General features: G+C 35.4%; 1 pseudogene; it reads right to left on the reverse strand.

Annotated features, from left to right (window-relative positions):
* Window positions 1-451: 451 nt before the first annotated feature.
* LOC110877490 lies at window positions 452-3083 on the reverse strand (annotated as a pseudogene).
* Between the last annotated feature and the right edge of the window lie 9904 nt (window positions 3084-12987).

Below are 12987 nucleotides of genomic sequence, written 5' to 3' on the forward strand. Positions count from 1 at the left end.
AAACATATAAATGTATGGGGTTAAGAGTAAAAAATTAAAAAAAAAAGAAAGAAAAAAAAAAAACAAAAGTGAGTACAACCCACCAAACATATGAGTACAACCTCTTATTCCTACAAATGTTAATTTGTATGTGCTTAAAAGTGATTTATGGCTAAAGTAAACAAATTAAAGATAAAAGAATAAAAATATGAGTACAACTCATCAAACTTATGGTATAATCCTTCATGCCAACATATGTTTTTATGGTTAAAGTAAAACAAACTAAAGATAAAAGAACAAAAGTATGAGTACAACTCAACATATGTTGAAAATTGATATTATATAAATAAGTTGTTTGAATCAAAATTGACATATATCCAACTCTTTATCTTATCACAATAAATGCATAGCCAATTGACATGAAATGGTGCAAACAAACCTACATCCACTTGACTAATATTATAGCTCAATAGTTGCCAATATATGACGTCCTTTATGCTAGAAACAATTTAACAATAAATATATATAAAATGCTTAATTTGTCTTTCGTCTTATTACATCTATCATTCATCAGTTGCCTCACTAGAAATCATACAAACGTTCCTTAAACAAAGCCATGTGATCCGGGTCTAAGCACACAGCAAGCGCGACACTCCTGTCTCCACCCGGGCCCGGTAAGATATAAATCGTGCCTTCGTAAAGGATGCTTGCGGGTCCCATGAAAATGGGCCGTCCCCATCCAAAGTCAGAGTCATATATAGGTAAGCGAGTCCAACTGTTCACATTCAGATTTGGACTCGCAAAGTAGGACGGCCCTCGAACGAGAGTTGATAGATCAGTTATCGACTCAAGATAATCGATAGCTGATCTAAGATACTAGTCGTTCATTCTACCCAACTCATTGTGGATTCTCCTTGCGGTGTCCCCCAATGACTCGGATTTAAACTCGCCTACTTTCATGATCGGGGTGGCCGTGAAAATGACATTCCCAAGGTAGCCGCGAGGGAGTGGCGGGTTCAATCTTGACCGTCCATCCGTGGCCACATACAATTTGGTCGGTTGATCATCTGAGAGTCCACGAGCTTTACACGCACATCGCCATATATGAGCAGCTAGGATCTCATATGTGCTATGGTACGCACTTCCATCGCCTTTCGCCTTTGATTTGAGATCGTTAATTTGATCAAGCGTGAGGCGTAGCATCATGGTCGATGCCGACTTGGGATCGGATGTGGATTTTTGGTTTTCCAACGGGGCAATCATCGATGGTGGTTGGTGGTATTCAACATGGTCGAACATTGGTGTCGGTGGGTCCCTGGCTCGGAGAAGAGTGCGATCAACAAATGGAGGGACCGCGACCGTTAAACCTCGAGCTTTATCAGACCATGTGTTGATGAAATGTAGAGCCGAGAGTCCATCAGCTAATGTATGGTGTAGTGCAGACCCTAAAGAAACCCCACCACACTTGAACCGTGTAACCTAAGACACAAAACAAACAAACTATTATCAATCTAGCTCTTAATTCACATTCACATACTTGTACAATATACAAAGAAAAAAATAACTTTTTTTTATTGCTAGTTTATTAGGTTAAAAAAATGCAACAAGTGTTTTTTTTAACAATTAGACCATCTATAATAAGGCAGTACTCTATACCGTCCCAAAAGCTTCCTGGAATACTCTATACCTATCGTTTGGATATCTCCATCAAACCCCCCAAAATCTTATCCCAAACTTAATTAAAACAGTTCATTTCTGCTGGTTTCTTAAACAAAAATTTATAATATATTCAAAATACTTATGATTTTATAATAATAAAGTTTAAATAATTACAACTTTTATGTTAAAGTAGGTTAGAATTCTTGAAAACATATTATTAGATTTTAAATCGACTTTCTCCACGATGTCAAACGTTAATATTTTTCTTTTAAAAAGAATTACACTGTAAAAAACGAGCATTATATTGGAGTGTATTGTTTTTTTATTAGAAAAATTAACATATTAAGTGATTGACAATATCTATGTTCCCACTTCACGCAGACGCCTCTATTCTAAATTAAAAAAAATATATATATATCTTAAACTTATAAACAAAAAATCAAATACAAATATTTTAACTTACAAAACGTACGAACCAAAGGTTTTCTTGGAAAAAGAAACGCGGTGACATTTTCGTAATTGTTTTACTCGTAGAGTAATTATCAAAATTACTTTACAAATGATCTTGGATGATAATTTTGATTTTGTAAGATAATTTTGTAAAATAATCAAGTAGGGTAATTTTGAGGAAGGTAATTTTAAGCTTTGTAGAATAACTACAAGTAAAATATTCATGAAAATCCCATCCCATTTTTTATACTTTTCCATGTATTTAGTACGTTTTTGTACGATAAGATACACTTTTTACCGAATCTTTACTCTCAATTTATATGTTCAACAAATATGATACTCAAGACACTACAAACAAAACTTGAGGGGCCTTCATAAGATCTAAAAGATACACAAACTCTCATATTACATAACCGACAAACCTGTGTAACAAACAACGGATAAGATGAAATATCACCGGAATAATCCACCGTCGGCGCCAACCTCCCCAACTCCGGCGACGGAGTAATCTCACCAAAATCATCAATACAACAATCAGCCTCAGCTTCCACAAACAAAACACCCTCACCATTACAAACAATCTCAATTCTGCCATCACCATCTTTTCCCAGCCTTCCGGACATCGGATAAAACGAAACAAGAACATCGGCCAACGCTGCCTTAAGAACCTCAGAATCGAAGAAGTTAGAAGACCCGTTTGGTCGGTAGAAGTAAACTGTTTGGATGTGGATCCGACCCACAATCAGATCAAGATTTGAGCACCATATTGTATGACACGGCGTCGTTTTGGATGGTTTTATTGTTAGTGATTGTTTTACTGTTAGGTTCATCTTGTTTGTATAACTGGGGGTGGTTGTCACGGGGTTTTTGAGATTTTAAAGTGACCCTTGTTGGGGGTTGAGGAGTTAGAAGTTGGTTTTTTGAAAGGTGGATTAGCATTGGAGAGTTTTAGAAGACTTTGAATGTGTGTTTTGAGTGTGTGTGTGTGTATGGTAGGAGATGTGACACATGTAGGAGAAATACATACACATGGTGAAGGCGGTGTGTGAAATGATTGGATTTACATGAAGGACATGCAATCTAGAAACATGTTAGATTTTACTCGCGAGTGTAAATTGTGTAGTTTACCGGATGGTTGACGGGTTAAATAACAGTGCAAAATTACAATTACAAAAATAACAGTTGACCAACTTACTTTACAAAAATGTCACATTTATGCGTCTGTGAAGTGACGCGTCAACGACGGGATGCGTCCGCCTGGCATATATGTTATGACATGTGTCCGACAAGTCTCTTGCGACGACAGCCGACGCATCCAAGCCAAAAAGGAAGTTGACGCGTCTGGCTTATGGCATGGCTGACACATCATTTTTTTCTTTTTTGTTTAGTTTTTGTGGCTTGGCTGACTCCTTGTGGTTTGGCTGACTTCTTAAATTTTATTTTAAGTTCAACGTTTGTTTTTAAGTTTATTTAATATAATATATAAATACCACTTGTAAAATTTTTAAGTATATTTAATACAGAGTAAACTGTCATTTTGGTCCCTGAGGTTTGGTCACTTCTGCCACATTAGTCCAAAACTCAAACCTTTGCATCTGAGTCCCTGTGGTTTCAGTTTTATTGTCATTTTGGTCCAAAAGTGAAATCAGGTCATATTTATTTTATAAAATCATGCTATTTTGTCCTTTTCCTCATTGACAAAATGGTCATTTCATTTTTATCTTATTTAAAGCTTTTATTAAATGGACTATTTGTGTAAATAAGTTAGAGTTTTAGACCAAAATAAAAAAAATTATATGTTAAAAAAACCCTGCAACATCCTGTATTTTCTTCATAGCCTCACCACCACCACTACCACCACTGCCACCACAGCGTCACCACCACTACCACCATCACCACCACAGCCTTAGAATTTCTGTTCTGATTTCCGGATACGTGTTTCTTGATCGGAGATTTATTTCGCCAGATTCTGATTTCAGTGATGATCAACGAAGATGTTTTTGTCCTCGGTTTGTATGTATCAAGTATATAGATTGATTATTGTTCGATTTCAGTTATCAATTTTAAATTTGAATATGGATACTTGCGATTTGAAAACAGGGGTTCAAATTCTTTGATTGGATTTGAAAAACGAAAAGGTTTTTTATTGTTCAAGCGTTTTGGGTTCTTACTCATGGTTGTTTCGCACAGATTTTTGGTTTGTCTTTTATTCTTGCGATCGTTCTTGTTGTTGTCGGAATAAATTTGGTTCTTTGATCGGAAGACAGGGACTGGAGTTTTCTGTAATTTCAGGGATGATCGTAACAAGGATGATGATTTCTAGTTAGATCCGGAAATCCGAACGAAGAACAGAAATTCTAAGGCTGTGGTGGTGGTGGTGGTAGTGGTGGTGGTGAAGCTGTGGTGGCAGTGGTGGTAGTGGTGGTGGTGAGGCTATGAAGAAGATACAGGGTGTTGCAGGTGTGTGTTTAAAAACATATAAATTTTTATTTTGGTCTAAAACTTGAACCTAGTTACACAAATAGTCCATTTAATAAAAGCTTTAAATATAATAAAAATAAAATGACCATTTTGCCCATGAGGAAAATGACAAAATAGCGGGATTTTATAAGATAAATATGACCTAATTTCACTTTTGGACCCAAATGGCAATAAAACTGAAACCACAGGGACCCAAATGCAAAAGGTTTGAGTTTTGGACTAAAATGGTAAAAGTGACCGAACCTCAGGGACCAAAATAACAGTTTACTCTTTAATATAATATAAATACCAGTTACTCGGCCTGGAAACAGTATTGTAAAAAATTTACCAGTTATAAATTTTTATTAGTTATGCATCAATGGCATACCAACCGGGTTTTTTGGATACATATACAGGCCCATGGTGCCCATTAGTATGTACCCGCATAATGGGAACTGAGCGACGTTTGAGTAATATTTCAGAATAAGTAGAAAACACTATTTGGACTAATGAAAACGAGCACTCTCAAAATTGCTATCCAAATATTCTTGAGTTCTACTACACTGGTGATAGTCCTTGTTGCAATTCCAGCTATATGGGGAACTCACATCTAGACAAACACTGGTGGGGTGGGGTTTTAGGTTTCTATGGAAACGGTTTTATTCAGCAAACGGTAAACTCTACATATTTTTTATTCATAACTCTGAATATGAAAATTCTATACAGCACGTTGGAGCATGGTGTAACAGGTTCATGAATTTAAAGAAAAATGAAAATCGTGGTAGAACAACATCAGTCTCCTTGTAGAACAACATCAGGATGCTTTTGGATACGTAAACGGCTCTACCGGAGTATATCCTGCCTTGTGGGATGTGGACATGGTAAAAAAAAATTACTCTTTTTTTTCCCATGCTATAATATTAAACTTAATAGTTCAACGTTTAACGTTTTACAGGTATACATACCAGTGTCAAGTGACGAAGAATACTGGACCATTTTTAAGATTGAATTGTCGTCGCTAAATATTACTAGATATTATACAAATAATTGTGACGCAATTAATTGCGGTGATTCATTTTGCGTTCACAAGAGTATATACCAAATTCTTATAGAATTCGTGTCAGCATTCCTTTGGTTTCTAGAACGTATAGGTTACTGGCAAAATGCTGGAGTGAGCGAGTCTGACGCATTGCAATATGCCGGAGATGTTGTATGGCCTATAAGTGTTCGACATGTTGGACGAAATTCTGGGGTGATCACATGTATGTTACTACAAAATCTTGTTCAAAACCGTTCGTTGAAATGGGAAGAAAGAAACATACAAGATGCTTGTATGAGATACAAGAGATTTATGACATAACAATTGTATGTTATGATAACCACCGGTTTTAAATTGTTAATAAAACTACGAACCTGAAACCAGATAAATATAAAATATTTAACAGAAATTGAACAATTTAAAAAAATTATATCAAAAAAACATTACGTATAGACAAAATAACACTTACCACAGAACCGGTGGCGATAAATACCATTTCAAAGCGACTCTCATCGTCGGGCAATATGTGTGTCATTGTTCCTGGATTTGCCCTCTCCAAATTGTAGCAATATAGTGGGAGTTCGACAAAAGAATTTTCTAAGTTCCTTGCAGAATTTGTAACGCGTTACATTTACCACGCCAGGCTTGCATGTAGGATAGATTGGCTTGTAAATTTTGTCTAAAATATTTAACGATATTAGTAGCTCGGTAAACGTGTCCGCCATCCTTTAATTTTTCTATTACGTAACTTCCCACAACCTTTAGCTTTGCTTGACGCAGACGTGGATGTGTCTGCTTCTTCGAACATGTATGTTGATGGTTAAAATATTTTACATAAAACACTTCACTAGATTTGCGACTACATGCTCTAAATAGCCACTCGCAGTTGTCGTTTACACATGATGCGACAAAACTAGTTTTTGATGATCTATCTACTTTATACTCGAAACATTCTTCAAGAGATAATCTTCCTAATTCGATTTTCATCTGTTCTTTGTTTCGAAAAATGTACCCTTCTTTAAACCGACTTGAAGAACCAGATTTTCTTTACCCGTTAAAGAAACAGGTAAAGGGTTTTCAAAATAATTGTCAAAATTTTCTTCATGACAATCATTAAAGTCATCGGTTTCAAAAACATGATCATTTAAATCAGGACATTTGAAATCAGTGCATTGAGGTCCAGTAGATGAACCGACACCGATTTCTTGTACAACATATAATTTAAAAAGTTAATGGGGATTGTTTTCAGCAAACTGGAAAAAAAAGATCATAATCATTCGTTGTATCAATGGGGTCAGTAAAAGTTGACATTTTGTATGATAATCGTGTGATATTTTGAACACCACACATCTCAAAAAGATATCTCAGAAAATCAGGGTAGAAAATATTATTGTTTGGAACTTCTAAAAGACATCTAATTGAATCAGATTCTAGAACATATTCCATGCTGTTACTAATAACTTTCTAGTTTCCATCAATGTAAACAACAAATCTAACAGCTATAATTGTTGAGAGAAACTTAACACTGAACTCAGAGGTATGTTGGGAGTAAAAATTATAACAATTGAAACATGTTTATTATTGGGTCCCAACTCCCAACTCTTTTAAAACGTGATGAAGAATGTACGGATTGTTAATGAGTCAATATGGACAGTTAAAGCGTCAATGTGGCCTTTGGATGCGTCAACCGTACGATTGTACGGTTCAAAGTACGCAGACCACTTCCATTCGTCAGCCAGACCACTCTAGTGCGTCGGGGTGACCCTAAAAGGCGTGTGCCTTTTGTCACACCCCAACCCGCAGCGGAAAGGTACGGGGCATGATGATTGCCTATAGCTCATGACAACTAATTATTGTTTCAATATTTAAAGCATATCCATTTAAATAGTCACATAACATATAATAATCAAAATTGTTCATACATTGTTCAAAACAAACATATCTAGATTTGTATTTAATTTCCTAAGGTCCATGCTACGTGTCCACATCACTTGATCATCAACTTTGAAAACCTGCACCACGTTAGAAAAATATACTTTTAGGTCAACAAAATGTTGGTGAATAATTTCCTCTTTTTTTTATAGAAAACCGTTTTATATTTATTTCTTTTTTAAAAAAAATATTTTTAACATGCACCTCAAGGTTAGTGTGTAAATGATCTCATATCATCAACATAGTCAACATATCCATAAATCCAAATTTACCAAACAAGAATACACCATCAAACAACAACACAACCAACCAAAATAAATAGACTCCTGATAATAGCGTGCATTAGGCTCAAGCCATGAGGAGCGAGTCTAATACCGTTGGCGATACTAGGCTACAACCCATGGCCGTGGGGAACCTAGTCAGCTGTGGATCCACTAGACACAATAGCATGCAAAAGACTTGACATTAGATAGCATATAGATTAATAGAATACACATAAGACGTTCACATAATAACACTTGATCATAGCATGTTAAGTAAATCAAAAAGTGTAACATGATGCACCCCAAAATTTGTAAAAGATTAAAAAAAGGGGAAATGGAAGAAATTACTCACAGGTTGCGAAGAGTTAATCCACGAGAATTATCGCACGAGTACACGAGATATAACAATTGACTAAATCACCCCAGAATAAATATAACCAAGATTCTAAATAAACGAAATACTAAACGAAAGGAATTTATAAATTTTTAGGAATTTGGGTTTTTCTATTTGGGGCTTAAATGATTATTCAATATAATAGATAAATCGATACTTAAATAAAAAGTCATGATTAATTATGTAGTAATAATCAATTTAGTATTTTATCATATTCGTTAAATGCTACCAGTTTTGATTAATTATGTTGGTGCATACGTCTGTCGACTTCGTCTTGTATCGAGTCTTGTATGTGTTTAGATAGATCAGGGCACGTTATTCGAGAAACATGTCAAAAATGGGTTTAGAGGTAATTCCGCACGAAATTAATGGCTACTTTCCGTGCGAGTTTAATTTCGCATGAGAGGTGATTTCGTTTGGGTAATTCCATGCGAAATTACCAGCCTATAAATACCCATGCCTTGATTTCATTTGTAACTTTCCGGCTTGAGTACCGAAGTGCTGCTGAAGTGTCTACTCGCTGTAATTCTTTGTCAAATCAATCAAGAGACAGTTTAAAGTGATATTCTAGCTGAATTGAACTTGATACGACTGTTTCCGCCTTTCGTATTAAGCAAAAACTCTTCTGAACGACTCGTTCGGGTCTGAAAACGATCCTACAAGTGGTATCAAAGCTCAGGAGGAAGAGTTCTTACCAATTCAGCTGCAAATTCTGATTTCTACACCTTCTTTTTCACAATTAACAAGTTTTCACAGACAAAATGCTTTGAATTTCACATATCATATGCGCAATCATGTTTTAACAAACCCTTGAAAGTTTCAGAACTAAAATCGGCCTATAACTTGATCAATTTGACAAAATTCAGCTCGAGATGATGACATCAGCATAATTTCGCACGAAATTAGGGCTTAATTTCGCTTTAGATTGTAATTTCGCTTGAAAGTTCCAAACGAAACTAGTAATTTCGCACCGGTCAGTAATTTCGTTTGAGAGGTTCACACGAAATTAGTAATTTCGCATTAAGGTGTAATTTCGCTTAGTAATCTCGCATGGAATTAGTGATTTCGCACCAGTGTGGTATTCTGTTTGAATAGGATATTTCGTTTGAAAGGTGATTTCGCACCAAAGGGTGTTTTCGTTTGAAGGATAATTTCGTTTGAACATTCTGTTTTTGTAAATTTTTGAGAACTGAAACATGAAAGAGGAATTTTGTAACGCCTTTGCTACTCCGATAACCATTACTCAGCAAGAAATGTTGGAAAATGAAACGGGCACGATGCAAAAACCGCCAAAACTCATGAACATTGAAGAGTATAAAGGATGGGAAGAACGGTTCAAAAATTGGGTGCAAGAAAATTATTTGGATGCTTGGGAATGCATTGAAACGAAATATGTTAGACCAATGAATGATGACAAAGAGGAGGTTGCCATAAAAGATCTTAGTGCTGATGAGAAAAAGAAATATAAAAATGAAAAGATGATGATCAGTTTATTACAACAAGCTGTGAAAGAAGATATCTTGGTCTTATTGCAACACAATGGAAGTGCATATTCAATGTGGAAGGCATTAATATCAAAGTTTGTTGGAAGTCACGAAATGATAAAGAACAAAAAATCGCTTTTGAAAAAAGAGTTTGATTTGTTTCGTGGTTTAAAAACTGAAACTACAAAGCAGATTATAGAAAGATATTGTAATCTTGTAATGAACATGAAGAGAGTGAGCATCACAAAGGATAATGAAGAGTTGATTGAAAAATTGGCTGATGCGTTGCCACATGAGACTTGGGGCACGTACCTGATGATGTTAAGAAATAAGAAGGGGTTTAATACTCTAACACTGAGTAAGTTCATTGAAAAAATTGAAGCTCAGGAAATGGAACAAAGGAAGATCTCAAGAATGAAAGTTTTTTATGGTGAACAAGATATTAGTTTGTATTACAAAGGAGGTATTGTTGATAAAACCAACATGTCACCAAAGGTTGAGACAGTATTCAATGCAAAAGGTTCATCGGGAGGTTCATCTAAAGGATCAAACAACAAAACAAGTTTTTCATCATATCCGTCATTCGATCCAAACATTTCTGCAACCAAAAAAAGGAAAGAAGTTACAGTGCAACATTGTACTGAATCTAGAGAATGGTCAGGATTACTCAGAAGAAGTTGCAAAAAGTCATATGTCTTTGTTGGGGACTGTGTTGGAGTCGTATGGAAGCTTAGTGGCATGAAGGATTGGGAATCCAATGCTGACAAAAGAGGATTACGATCAGATTGACGTTGAAGAGATGGAATTGATGGATATTAAGTGGTGTTTGGCGAGCGTGTTAAGAAGAGCTGAGAAATTCAAACAGATCACAGGAAGAGATGACTTCCGTGATGCATGTGTTTTCTACTTTAGGTTTTGATAAATCTAAAGTTACTTGTTTTCGTTGCAGGGAAAAAGGACACTTCAAGAGGGAGTGCACTAATCGCGAAGCAAGTGGAACTCAAAATCCGTTCAACAACAATGATTACTATCGGAAAGCGATCTACCATCAAGTTGCTCAACAATCACATCAACAAGAACCACAAGTGGCACATGGCAAAAAGGTGATTGAGGAGTCTTCAAAAAGGACATGTATGGTGTATCATGATGAGAAGAAATCATCAAACGGATTCAGTTGGGACAAATTTATTTCAGCTGACAATAAAGCATGTTTAATAAATCAAGATGATGAAAAGTTACCAGAAGGTTTTAGCTGGGAAAATTTTAGTTGGGATAACTACTGTCCAGATAAAGAAATGTTAAAAGCCAAGGCTTTTGTTGCTCAAGTTGCTGAAGACAGTGATAATGATGATGATTATTATGCAAGAAAAATGGCAGAGCACTTGAGAATGATGGAAGAGAGTGATAGTGAAGATGAAAAAGCTAAAAAGAAAAAGAAGAAAGTTAAAACCCCAGTCAGCAGTGATGATGAAGAAATCCCATTAATCAAGAGAAAAGTAAAGAAAGTTCCAGAATTCAAAGTTGATGAAGAAGCCGATGCAAGAAAGATTCTAGTGAATTGTGAAAACTGTGAGATTATAAAGAAGAAAAACAGTGAATTGATTAACAACTTGAACAGGCTGAAAGAATCATATGATGTTCTGAACAAAGCCATGAATCAATACAACGAATCAAGTAGTGAACAAGCAACAACAATGAAGACACTTCAAGGAGCTTTCATGACAAAGCAGAAAGTTGTCAACAATTATATTGAGAAGTGTGCTATTCTTGAACAAAAACTGAAAACATAAAGGATTGAAACAGAAAGAGTTAATCGATTGTTGAAAAGTTACTCATGTACTTCTTATGTCATTGACAGGATTTATCCAACTGTTGAAGGCATGAAGGTATTTGAAGAAGAAGAAGTATCTGAAGAAAAGAAAGTGAAAAAGAAGAAGGAAAAGAAGAAGGATACCGAAGTAAAGACGTCTGGTAAGAAACAAGGTGTCAGTTACAACAAGTGTCCACCCCCACTTGAAAATGGATATTCTCCAAGAAATCCAAATTCAGAAAGAGTCGAAAAGGCAACAAACTTACAGTGGGAGTCGGATTCGTCAGTTAACTTGCCAGAAAATATTGATGTCACATTTACATTGTCTGACACTGATCAACAATCTCAATTGATGAAGAAAGTGGTGGATCATGTGTTAGATAATGATGAAACAGAGGAGTCAAAGTTGGAGTCAAAACCAGAGTCAAAGTCTGAATCCGACTCGTCAAGTTCAAAAGTCAAACAGGGCAAAAGAGTTTACAATAATGAATTCCTATTATCAAAATCTAATTTGAATGATGAAACGTTCAAAGTTGCTTACACTTTGAATGATTCTGACAAATTATATTCTGATGAGGAATTTCCAATAAGAGGTGTCAAAACTGAAATGATCAAAAAAGGTTTTCAAACTAACAGAAATTAATATTTCGGAAATAAAAGATGTAAATCTTTCTGAAAAGCCTAAAAAATACACCTCAAGAGTTCAACAAAGAGAAAACAAGAAAAAGGGTTACAGTTCTGGTTCTGGTTATCGAAAGAAACCAAACCGTAACGGTAATTTCAAAAAGAAAGGTCTAGGATTTATTCCACCAGAAAATTATAAAAATGATAAAACTTATAAACCAAAAACTGTATTTGTTTCAGGAGCAAGCTCAGAAGAAGAAGAGAAAAGCTCATTCTGGAAGCAATCTAACAAAGAATTCCTTGCAAAAAAGCAAGATGAAATGAAGAATGAAGCTGCTCAGATGAAAGAAACGAGAACCTGTTTTCAATGCAAAACAAGTGGTCACATTGCCAGAAATTGTCCAACAACAATACAATCAAAATAGGGAGTCTCTGAAAAACTGAAAGAAAGAGTGTTGAGAATGAACCACCAACCAAACCGTTTGTTGTTTTCAAAAATTCAAAATTTGAGGTTGGTGAGTGTTCAAAAAGGTTTTACAAGAGAAAAACAAATCTTGACAATCAAAAGTAGGTTGTTAAGAAATCTGATGATAGTTCTAGCAATGATTCTGATTCGTCAAAATCAGAGGAGCTATCTTCTGGTGATGAATCTGATTCCACAAAGTCAGAGGAGCCACAGGTTGAATCAAAAGGTGAAAAGTCAGTACCTCCAATGGATGATGCAAATTTTCCACCATTGAGAGCTGAAAATTTTAAACAAAAGGTTGGTAAAGTTGAGATATCAAATCAATTTTTTGCTGAAAATAAAGAATTTGATGTTGAAAAAGCCTTTAACTCCAAAGTGAAACATATTTTTGGAAAAATGATTGATGGGAAATCAAAAGGGGTAAAGG

Source organism: Helianthus annuus, chromosome 9 (assembly GCF_002127325.2).
Source record: "Helianthus annuus cultivar XRQ/B chromosome 9, HanXRQr2.0-SUNRISE, whole genome shotgun sequence".
NCBI classification, from domain to species: domain Eukaryota; kingdom Viridiplantae; phylum Streptophyta; class Magnoliopsida; order Asterales; family Asteraceae; genus Helianthus; species Helianthus annuus.